This window comes from Vicugna pacos, chromosome 23 (genome assembly GCF_048564905.1).
Source record: "Vicugna pacos chromosome 23, VicPac4, whole genome shotgun sequence".
NCBI classification, from domain to species: Eukaryota; Metazoa; Chordata; class Mammalia; order Artiodactyla; family Camelidae; genus Vicugna; species Vicugna pacos.
Genome location: NC_133009.1, coordinates 28,077,901 through 28,087,846, shown reverse-complemented (window position 1 = coordinate 28,087,846; position 9,946 = coordinate 28,077,901). Strand labels below are relative to the sequence as shown.

Genomic DNA, 9,946 nt, shown 5'->3' with positions numbered 1-9,946 from the left:
AAGTTGAAAATATTAACTTCTATAGTCCCAGTTCAATGCAACTTATGATGAAACTTCGCATCAGTTGAAATCATTAAAGTCTCCCTTTTCAGAACAGGGAACAGGACAGATTTTGTTTGTAGCACTGTATAGGTTAGCATTACCCATGTCGGGGATTTCATTGTCATCCAGCTAAATTCTGCACCCTACGAACAATACATCCACATCCTGAGACCAAAAAGTACTAATGTGAAATATCCCCGCCCTGGCTCCTCTGGCAAAGTAGGAAAGGTGCCAGGCACAAAGTTGTGCTGCTGCATGACGAAGGAAACTGAAGAGTTAACTTTATCAGTTTCTGAAGGTACAGGGAAGGCAGGAAGACATCTGAAAACTAGTCAGATGCTCACAAGTCCTTACAAGGATTGCCTTACAAGGGTAACTAGACCATATTGCTCTGAAAATGTACGCATGTCACATTAACAGACAGGATGATGTTAAAGTAACTAAACATGACAAACACAGTGAGGATTTGCTGGTGTTCTCTACAGGCTGGGATGGGCATAAACAGCTTGTGTGTGCGTGCATAGCAAAATGCACAGAAACACAAACAATATATATAACAAAGGCAGATCTACACAGAGTATATATTTATTGTGCTCAAGGGTGTATATCCATGTGGCTCAAATGTACTGTTCTAGCAAACCATCATTTATAACTCAGACTCGACTAGCCAAGTCCATATTCCCAGAACAGGATTATTTGGAAAAGATCTGAAAGACTCTCCTTTTCCCCAAAATATGCTAGGCCAATATCGTTTCCACCAGGACCTAGAAAAAAGCCCTGAGAGGTACAAAAACCCCATGAGTGACCATCAAATGGCAGCCTTGGTCTCCTTCTCCCCTAAATCATAGGCAGTAGTGATGGGCACTAAATATTTGAGGAGGAGTAAATTCCTAGAACTATGAATAGAAACTTTCCTTTGCTCCTTTCTAGAAACACTGTGAGTTTCTCTTCCTGTGTTCACTTATCATTGCAAAGATGAAAAAGCATTCAGATACTTAACAGTGTCTAATAATAGGAGACAGTTTAGAACAGACATAATTCCAGACCTCTAAGAAACCTGTCAAAATTTCCCAGAGGTAAGAAACAGTGACCTACAGTAGACTGTGGCCATGACCCTGGGGTCTAAGTGCTGACTCTAAAAAAGTGCCATGAGATATTTGATGACAGGTGATCAAGACATCATTTTATGCCTTATCTGGACCAGATAATGTACTTTGAAATGAATATTCAGCATACCCGCCTTCAATACCACATGGAAATTCACACAGAGACACAAGGGGAAAAAATGACACTCTTTTTCAAGGTTCTCCTTGAATCAATACATGACCCAACTCTCATCTCTGTTCTCCTCTCAAATTAGTATCTTGGTCCCTGAAACTCTTACCCAGATTCCAGCCTCATGGTTTTAACGGCTGAGAGTCACTTTGATTTGGATACCCCAATGTTACCTGAGACCCAGCACACCTGAACTCAACTCATGCTGAATCCACGTTCAGTACTTATCAGACGATTCAGCTCATAAGACAGAGAGAGCACTTAGCAAATATGTGTTCAGAGAATTGTTGCTTCTCATACTAGTTTCCAACCTGCATTCCCCAATTCTGTTTCCTGGTCACTGGATTCTTATTTTGCTTCTTTGAAGTAACTGAGTCTTATTAAGCTGTGCCCCACTCCCCCTAGCCCTCATTCAAACACTCACCAAATCCCTCATTCCCTTCTTTGTAAATTCTGTCAGAATGACCTCCCTGAACACTACAGCCCTCAACCAGACGCTGATCACCTCACACCCAGGCCAATGAAACTGTCTCCCGGCTCAGCCCAACTGCCATCTGGCTCTTCCCCCTTTCATCTAATCTGACTACTTCTACAGGATTAGAACTCACAAGAAAGAATAGCTTTGTTCCTTTTTTAGGAACCAGCTCCCAATGTTTGTTACATTAACTCTAAACTACTTCAGTTGTCCTGTAATGTCTCTAAACTGAGTCTACCTCAGATCAGTCCTTATCACATGGGGAATGTCCCCATGCCACCCTATGGTCCCTTTTGTCCTAATCACACTAAGGCAAGCTCTTTACTGAGGTTCTATTGGCAATAAATAAATAAATAAATTAAAAAATCTCTATTAACATTTGTTCTCTCTCTGAGTTGATCCTTAATACTGTCTTGCTTCTGATTTTTTCACCTGAGAACATCATGCCTCCCTCAAGGAAGACACTACTCTAGGTTGATAGAGATGGTAACATCAGAGGCAATATTCTGTAGTGATTAAGATCCAGACTCCGGAGTGCACTGCTCAGGTTCAAATCCCAGCCCCAGCACCTAAAACTTACGTGACCTCAAGCAAGACTTCTAACTTCTGTATCTCAGCATTCTCACGTGAAGTGAAGATGATAATAATACCTACTTCATAAGGTTGTTGCAAGAATCAAATGAGCGTATATACACATATACATGTAGGATGCTTGGAAGGTACATGGCATGGTTAATAACGCAATGAATTCTAGTTATTGTTACATTTCTTCTGGCCAATATTCCCCCCTCCCTCTCTCTTCCCCCTCACTGTCAAGCCTGGGGGGACACTTGTCCGTGCTCGTTACTTCTGCTTCAGCCATCCCGTCCAATCCTCAAAGTGCCCCTACCTGATTTCTGCCCACACCATTCTAATAAACCTGTTCTTGCCAGAATCAGCTTTGACCTCTTTGTTGTCAAGCTCCAAAACACTTTTCAGTTCTTTTAATTAAATATTCTATGACTTTTCACTTTGTTTTAACCACCTCCCCCTTAAACCTGCATTTCCTTGGCCTCTGTGATGCCACATTCTCTTGGATTTTCCTCCCACCTCTCTGATCCTCTTAATTTCCTGTAGATTTCTCATCCCTTATCCTTGACTTAATATCAGCAATTTCCAGATTCTGTCCTGAACTCCCTCTTCTTATGTTTCCAACAATCTCCCATGGCCGCCATTGTCATCCACACCCTGACGGCTCCCACAGTCTCGTCTTCAGCCCAGATCTCCAGACTCAAAGTTACTAAGTGGTACAGTCAAAAGGCAAACCCAAGTACACCTTGGTTCTGGGCCAGAACCTTTAATACACCATCCCTGCTGCAGGCCATCCTTTCACAAATTTAAATTTTAACAAATGTAAGTAAAAGAAGAGAAAAATGAAAAAAAATTCAAAAAGAAAAGAAATTATAAATAAGAAATATATACTGCCAAATTAGCCAAGACTTATAAAAGATGTCAAAGCACCAAATATCTTTTAGTCCTTTTTAACTGTCTTGCCTTCTGGTCTGCTTAGGAAAGATGGTTATATTAAGTATGCACTTACTTAGCAATGGCTGGCACCAGCCTCCTACATTTCAAGCATCCACTAGTGTGTGAATCTTGGGGAAGAGGAGAATGCAACCTCCCACCACAGGACAACGCAAACTACTTAACCTGAACCCCAGCAACAGGGGGTAGGCACATGCCCAGCCAGTCAGAACCCCTGCCTGATCTTCCAATAGGGAATATGATTCAAAGAAGGACTACTGAGAACTCACTCCAGGGCCAACAGGAGCAGCAGCCAGTGCCGGCGGGAGCAGCTCCTGTGGTGGCCACGCAGTGTCCTTTAGAGGATGTTCTTGGGCATAAGCTTAGCTGTGGTCCAATCACTCATTTTCCTATGGGCCCTGCCCATTTCCTGAGCCTGTTTCTCCAGCATTCCCATCGGCTCCTGAGCTGCCAATTTTCCTGCCCAGGTATATTCCTTTTCTGCTTCAGTCCACTGAAGTCAATTTCTGTTGACTGCAACCAAGAGCCCTGGCTGGTAAAATCATGTAATACGACCAGACGACCGAGCGATGGTAAACCATGTTGCTGCTGCTTTTGTGTTTGTTTGTTTTTGCCCGTTTCTTCCATCAAACAAAATGATCCTCTAACTAGAGCAGGGTGAAACTGAATATACCACGAAATGACATAAGAAGAGAACCTTTACTCTTTAATAAAAGCCAAATTACTAGACCCGAGAAGATCACATCCAGAAGACCAGGATAATGTCCTTATGAAACTAAAGATGTGCTTTCTTTAATCTTTGAGAAACCATGGAAATAGAAGCACCCCATCTATAGATGTAAACATATCTAGACTCTCCAGAAAAGGGGAAACGCAGGATTTGGTAAGTTACAGATCCTGATGTGCATCCCTTATCAAATTTTGGAGAGAATTAGGTTCAGGGCGCTATAACCATGTGCTCACTCAAGCACACAACACAAACAGTAGTTGCCTTCTGGTGGTGAATTTTCCTCCCTCCTGCTATTCTGCATTTTCCATATTCATTTTCTGTAATGAATAGTTAATCCTTTTGAAAAGGAAGAAAACAACATTAAAGGTCAAATCATGTCATCCCAAGAAAAACCTCCTATCTTTCTCTGACGGGTTGTTCTCCCAGGAGATACAGGGGACACCACTGACACCTTGATAGTGCTTTCAACAAGGTCCTTAACCAAATCTCCATTAAATCCTGCGGACAGGAACATGTGGAGTGGACGACAGCAAATTTCGAAGAATTTGAGCTGAATGACATTAGAGTTAGGTGAACTCACAGTGGGATGTACTTTTACATACTCAAATTATGGGTATTAACGAACTGATGTCAACTTGCAAGGAAGGAGAACTCCAGAGGTGGATCAGGAATTTTTTATGGTGAGTCCTGCTCAATGTTCATTACAACAGCTTGAAGATAAAGATGGCAAATTTATTATAGTGTTTACAGATGAGCAAAGATGTGGATAGCTTATATAGATGACAAAGTGACAAAGTGATTCTGTAAGATCCAATTCAAGATGATTTTAAAAAATCAAATAAGGCTGAAAGTAAAATTCAAGATTTGGCTGAAAAATCAGGTCAGTAAAGCCTAAGGGAGTCAAAACTAGATAATGGGTCATGAAAAAATACACGAAGACTGGAGCAGATGAGAAGGTTAACAGCACCAATGGTCTGGGAAGGGGCTCTATAACATCAAAGGGAGCCAACAGATCTGGTGGGCAGTGGTTAGTCTAAAACATTCACATTATTTTGTGCAGGTCTGAGAACAATCCTTTTAAGAAGGACACTTATTAAGTAAAAAACAACGGGGAAAAAAAAGGCAACCAGAATGATAAGGAGCCTGAAAATTGTTTTAGGGCAGAATTAGATACTTAACCTGGAAAAGTGTGAAGGAGGGAAAGGTAAGCAGTTTCTGGTTTTTTAAGCATTTTTACATGCAGGAAAGTATAAATTTCTCTGTGGTTCCACAAGGCAAAAGCACTAATAATCAGTTGATGCTCAAGAGAGGCAGTAAAAGAGTTGTTAATACTGAGATAGAGTCAGGGCAAGGACAGACAAACAGGCTGTAGTTAAAGTAGCAATTCTACACTGTAAGTTTATTCCGTGGAGCTAAGATTTCTTTTTCCATGTCTTTGTGTCCAGTAGCTGGGCTAGAGCATAAAAGACTTAAAGTATGAAAAAAGCAGTAGCTGTGGAGTTTGTGGCTGCTAATGTGTCATGAAAGTCAAGGAAGTCCTCAAGAGCAGACTTTCTAACCCATTTTCAAAGCACTGGTTCCCAGACCCGGAATATGAATTACAGCTGGTTTTGATGGAATGATTTGACATAGAAAGACATCCCTTGTGGATGCCAATGCTAAGAAAAATGTCTCTAATCCATACAAAAATAACTAGTTTGTTGCTATGAATTTTAAAGTGTCATTTGCAAACTGGAAACCCCTTCATTTCCAGGTGTCATTCTTTTTTATTCAGAAACATCCTGATGACTCGAAATCCTTCCTCTCTCACCACCTCCCTCCACCTCTAGCTCCCTGCACATTCTCACGCCTGAATTCCTTTCCCTTCCATTTTGGTCCCATCATAGCTGGTCCTTGCTTTCTCAGATGCCAACTCAGGTTGTCCACACCTCCCACTCCTGCTTCGTTTTACTCTGCTCCATCTAATGGAATGCTTTTTTTTTTCAATAGCGTAATGCCTGGTTAAAAAAAAAAAAAAAAAGAACCCTACTTCGCTGTGAAGGGTTACAAAAAAAAAAAAAAGCAAATAATATCTCTATAAAGGTATGAAAACTATTACTTCGGTTAGATAACTTATGTCCCATTTCCCAAATACCTGGACAGAAACCTAGAATTCTGACAACATGCTTATGTGAACAAAGTGGAAACGTGTTCAACCCAGTAACAGCACAAGCATTATGCTCAATACGGGTTGTTCTGTCAAGAAATAAAAGACGGGCAAATGATTCTTTTCCCTATATGGAAGTTTCTTTAGTATAGTCTTATCAAATATAAATTATTATTCAATAATTTTGAAATACGGGGGGAGGGTAGAGCTCAGTGGCAGAGTGCATAGTTAGCATGCATGAGGTTCTAGGTTCAAACCCCAGTACCTCCATTAGATAAATAAATAAACCTAATTACCTACCCCCCCCAATTGTTTTTAAATTATGAAATATGCTCCAGGGATCAAGAAGGTTTTTTTCCTCATACTAAGTGATAAAGTTTAAAATATTAGGAAAATGAAAACAGTCCTATGCTTTGTCTTTTATATTTACAGAATATAAGGTGTGCTTGGAATGATGCGAAAATTTCATCATAAGGGTCTGAGTATGATTCTCTGGAAAACGTATTACATGTTCCTTCCTGCATGAGGATAATTATTTTACAATGTTCATGATATGAACTGGACTATAAACCTAGAGCCTGATGGTATATATACTTTCTTCAGATATACTGATTAATCTGCATGTGATATCCTTATGGTTAGACTAATGGACTTATAGAGTTAGAAAGGATCTTCGAATCTAGAGCCACAGATGTTAATTCCTGCCTTCTCTGCATTCATGGTGGACACTCTGCTTGTGAATACAAGTAAGCCGCTGAGCCTGACAGGATCGGATCTTAAGGACTCAAGCCACCAACCAATTCAGAACAGGCTCCAATATGGTCTTGCTTCTGGAGTTGAGAAGAACATGAATGAGCCTGGCTGTTACCATCACAGGAATAAAAACTCCTATTTTTGAATTTGATCAGGGAGAGAAAGATCACAGAAGTAAACTGGAAAGAAAATGAATAAAATTCACCCTGAAAATAACAGCAAGGCAGGGCAATGCCACTGACTCATTCGTTCATTCCCCAAGCTGCAGCCACCGTGTTCTTCCTGAACCATCCATCTAATCCTATGCAAAACCAGAAGGAAGTAAACCTTCAAAATCTCATTAATCTCAGGCAAAGTCTAAAATCATTAACTAGATTTCAAGATCCTTCAGTATCAAGACTTTCTGACTCCATCTTCGACATGACTAGCCTGCCTCTGTCCCAGTCATGATCCTTTGGCTACAGTTAGCAACTCTCACTTCCTCAAAAGAGCAGAGCTCTCTCAAGGTCTGTGAGCTTCTGCGTCAACTGACTATCTACCTGGAACACTGTTCTCCTGTCCCCCATCTTCCGCTAGGTCGCTAGGTGCGCCTTCTTCTGTTGTCACTTTATACATCGCTTTCTTCAGAAACCCAAGACTGGATCAGGTGCTCCTCCCGTGTACTCCCATGCCACCGTGCTGACACCATCCCCACTTCCCACCACCAGCTGGACAGGCAATTCCTCAAAGTTCTGTTCACTGTTGAGCCCATCACCTAGAATACTGCTTGAAACCAAGAAGGCAGTTAACACACCTTTGTTGAGTGAGTCAATGAATAAACAAAGGAATGACCTAAGATGCCAGGGAAGCGTCAGCACATAAAGCAATGAGCTGACAGTGGACATTTCAGGGCTGAGTTTTATTAAACATAAAGACAGGAAAGAAATGCTATTTTTTGTTTGGATGCCAATAATTTTGCTCATTGGGTATGTATGACTATAAGCTAGCACTGTGAGAAGCAAATTTAAGACATAGTTAGTGAGTTAAATCAGAATGGAATAACTCTGGAAGGTAAGTAAAATTCCCCTATTGGACTTATTACTTCCAATAGCTAAGTCACTCCCTGGGGAGGATTTGGCTCTTATATAAGAATGCTAACTTTTTTCACCAGAGCAGAGTCTAATCAAGTGTATAAATGCTGCAATACACCAAATGGCAGAAGAGAATTAATGTTCCTCCTGTGGGTTTCTGAAGTGTCTTACCACGGGGAAGTGACTTAGGCACTGAACAGAACAGGGATCATTAGAAACAGTTATGCAAAACTTATAAAGAGAAATACCCTTGCTTTATGTGAATGGAATTTGATGATTTTTTTTTTTTGGTGCCCTTGAAGCAGAGACTTAGGTAAAATACCAAGTCTTACCCACATTCACAGGGCTCAAAATAAGAAAAAAAAGTTTCTATTTCTTTTGATTATCTCTGGTTGGCTTCAAACACTGTGACAATGTTATTTTAGATATTCTAGTGAGTTAATTCTTCTCTTACTTAAAAAAAAAAGGCCACATGTAACAAAAGTGAAAAAACTCTGACACCACCACGATAAGCAAAATCTTGGTGAATGGTGTGAATGGTGACACCACGGGAAATATTGGTGAAATAACTTGACTTTTAGGCACATATTGCTTTTCTACCATGAAGTGAGAAATAGATGACAAACAAGAGAAGTGCTGTGAGAAACTGTTTGCTTCGTGTCAGCCACTCTTCTGAATTTTGGTTTGTAAATCATCAGTTCTTTCATTTTCTACAGAGAGCCTCAGATGCCCCAAAGCACAATCATAGAGTCTCAGCTTGAATTATTCTTCCCTTCCAACACTGCATGATCACTGAATTACAGTAAGACTTTGGAAGTAAGTATAGTGTAGTAAGAAGACAACAGTATAGTAAAACTGCTCATCAAACTTCATCTTGGCAATTTTTTGTAACTGTTAGTACAATTAACACACACACACACACTTAAATCTTACAGGAAAAGGCTTCTACCTCTGCCAAATTTCAGCTGGGAACAAATTTTTATGGCCAGCTAATAAACCTGCTGAAAACAGGGGTTGATAATGGAAACCCTCCCGAGCCCTTAACTACAGTGTGTGCGGCTATAATAAAAAGAATTAATGCAGTCAATTTGTACTACTGTTCTCAGAACAAAAAACCCTATTTCAACCCCAGTCTTTTCAACAGCTGATTGGCAGCCCTGTCCATTTCCCTCCGCAGTGTTGTCAGGAGTCTTCAACATGATAATGAGCCTGTCACCATATTCAAATAGCCCCGTGACAGCAAGTTTTGTGAGTGTGACGTCCACTGCAAAGGGTCTGTCAAAAAGCACCTTTCAGAAAATGAAAAGAGAATGCCTTCCTGATGATAAACCTAATTTCTCCACAGATAAAAGAGGGAGATTTTTCATCAGATTTTGTCAGTGTTGTGTTGTGTTGCATTTATCTCTTCAAATGTTCCTGTTTTCTCTAAAAAAAAAAATACATAAATTTAGATTTGTCAGTGACGGGAAAAAAAAATGATGATGAAACACATCTTCTGTTCTAAGAAGCTGAGTCCATCAGGTCACCACAGAGGGAGAAGCGGAAAAGGAGGGGAAAAAAATGGGTGCTTTTTCTATCACACTAAGAACTGGCAAGAAGCGTAGGAGGCTAACTTGTTACCAGTCGCCCTAATAGACTTCCAGGTTCCGTAGGCTTCATTCACTGAGGCCAACTGCTTCCCGCAAAATACCCACAGGAAATCGCCCTGTTCAAACTTTGTCTCCCTACTTCCTCAGTGCACAGGACAATCTGTGACTTGTTAGTGGCAGAGAAAATGCTCCTATCTCAATATCTGAGGGTTCTGTTACCTTGGTACATTGTGTGGGTTTGCTGGATGCTGGAAAAATGTGTTTTCATCACATCTGAACACATTAGAGAAGCTGGTGTGTTAACTAAGATGTTAAAAAATACTATTGCTGAAGAAAAAACAG

At 40.5% G+C, this 9,946-nt stretch overlaps 1 protein-coding gene and 1 long non-coding RNA gene across 4 annotated transcripts in view; one reads left to right on the top strand and one right to left on the bottom strand.

Moving 5' to 3' along the window:
• ESRRG (estrogen related receptor gamma) overlaps positions 1–9,946 on the bottom strand; it is a 519,140-nt gene that overhangs the window by 116,529 nt on the left and 392,665 nt on the right. The gene's annotated exons all lie outside the window — the stretch shown is intronic.
• On the top strand, positions 4,566–5,167 carry LOC140688771 (uncharacterized). Its single transcript, XR_012063585.1, has 2 exons — positions 4,566–4,726; positions 5,107–5,167. It is a non-coding gene; the product is annotated as an uncharacterized lncRNA (long non-coding RNA).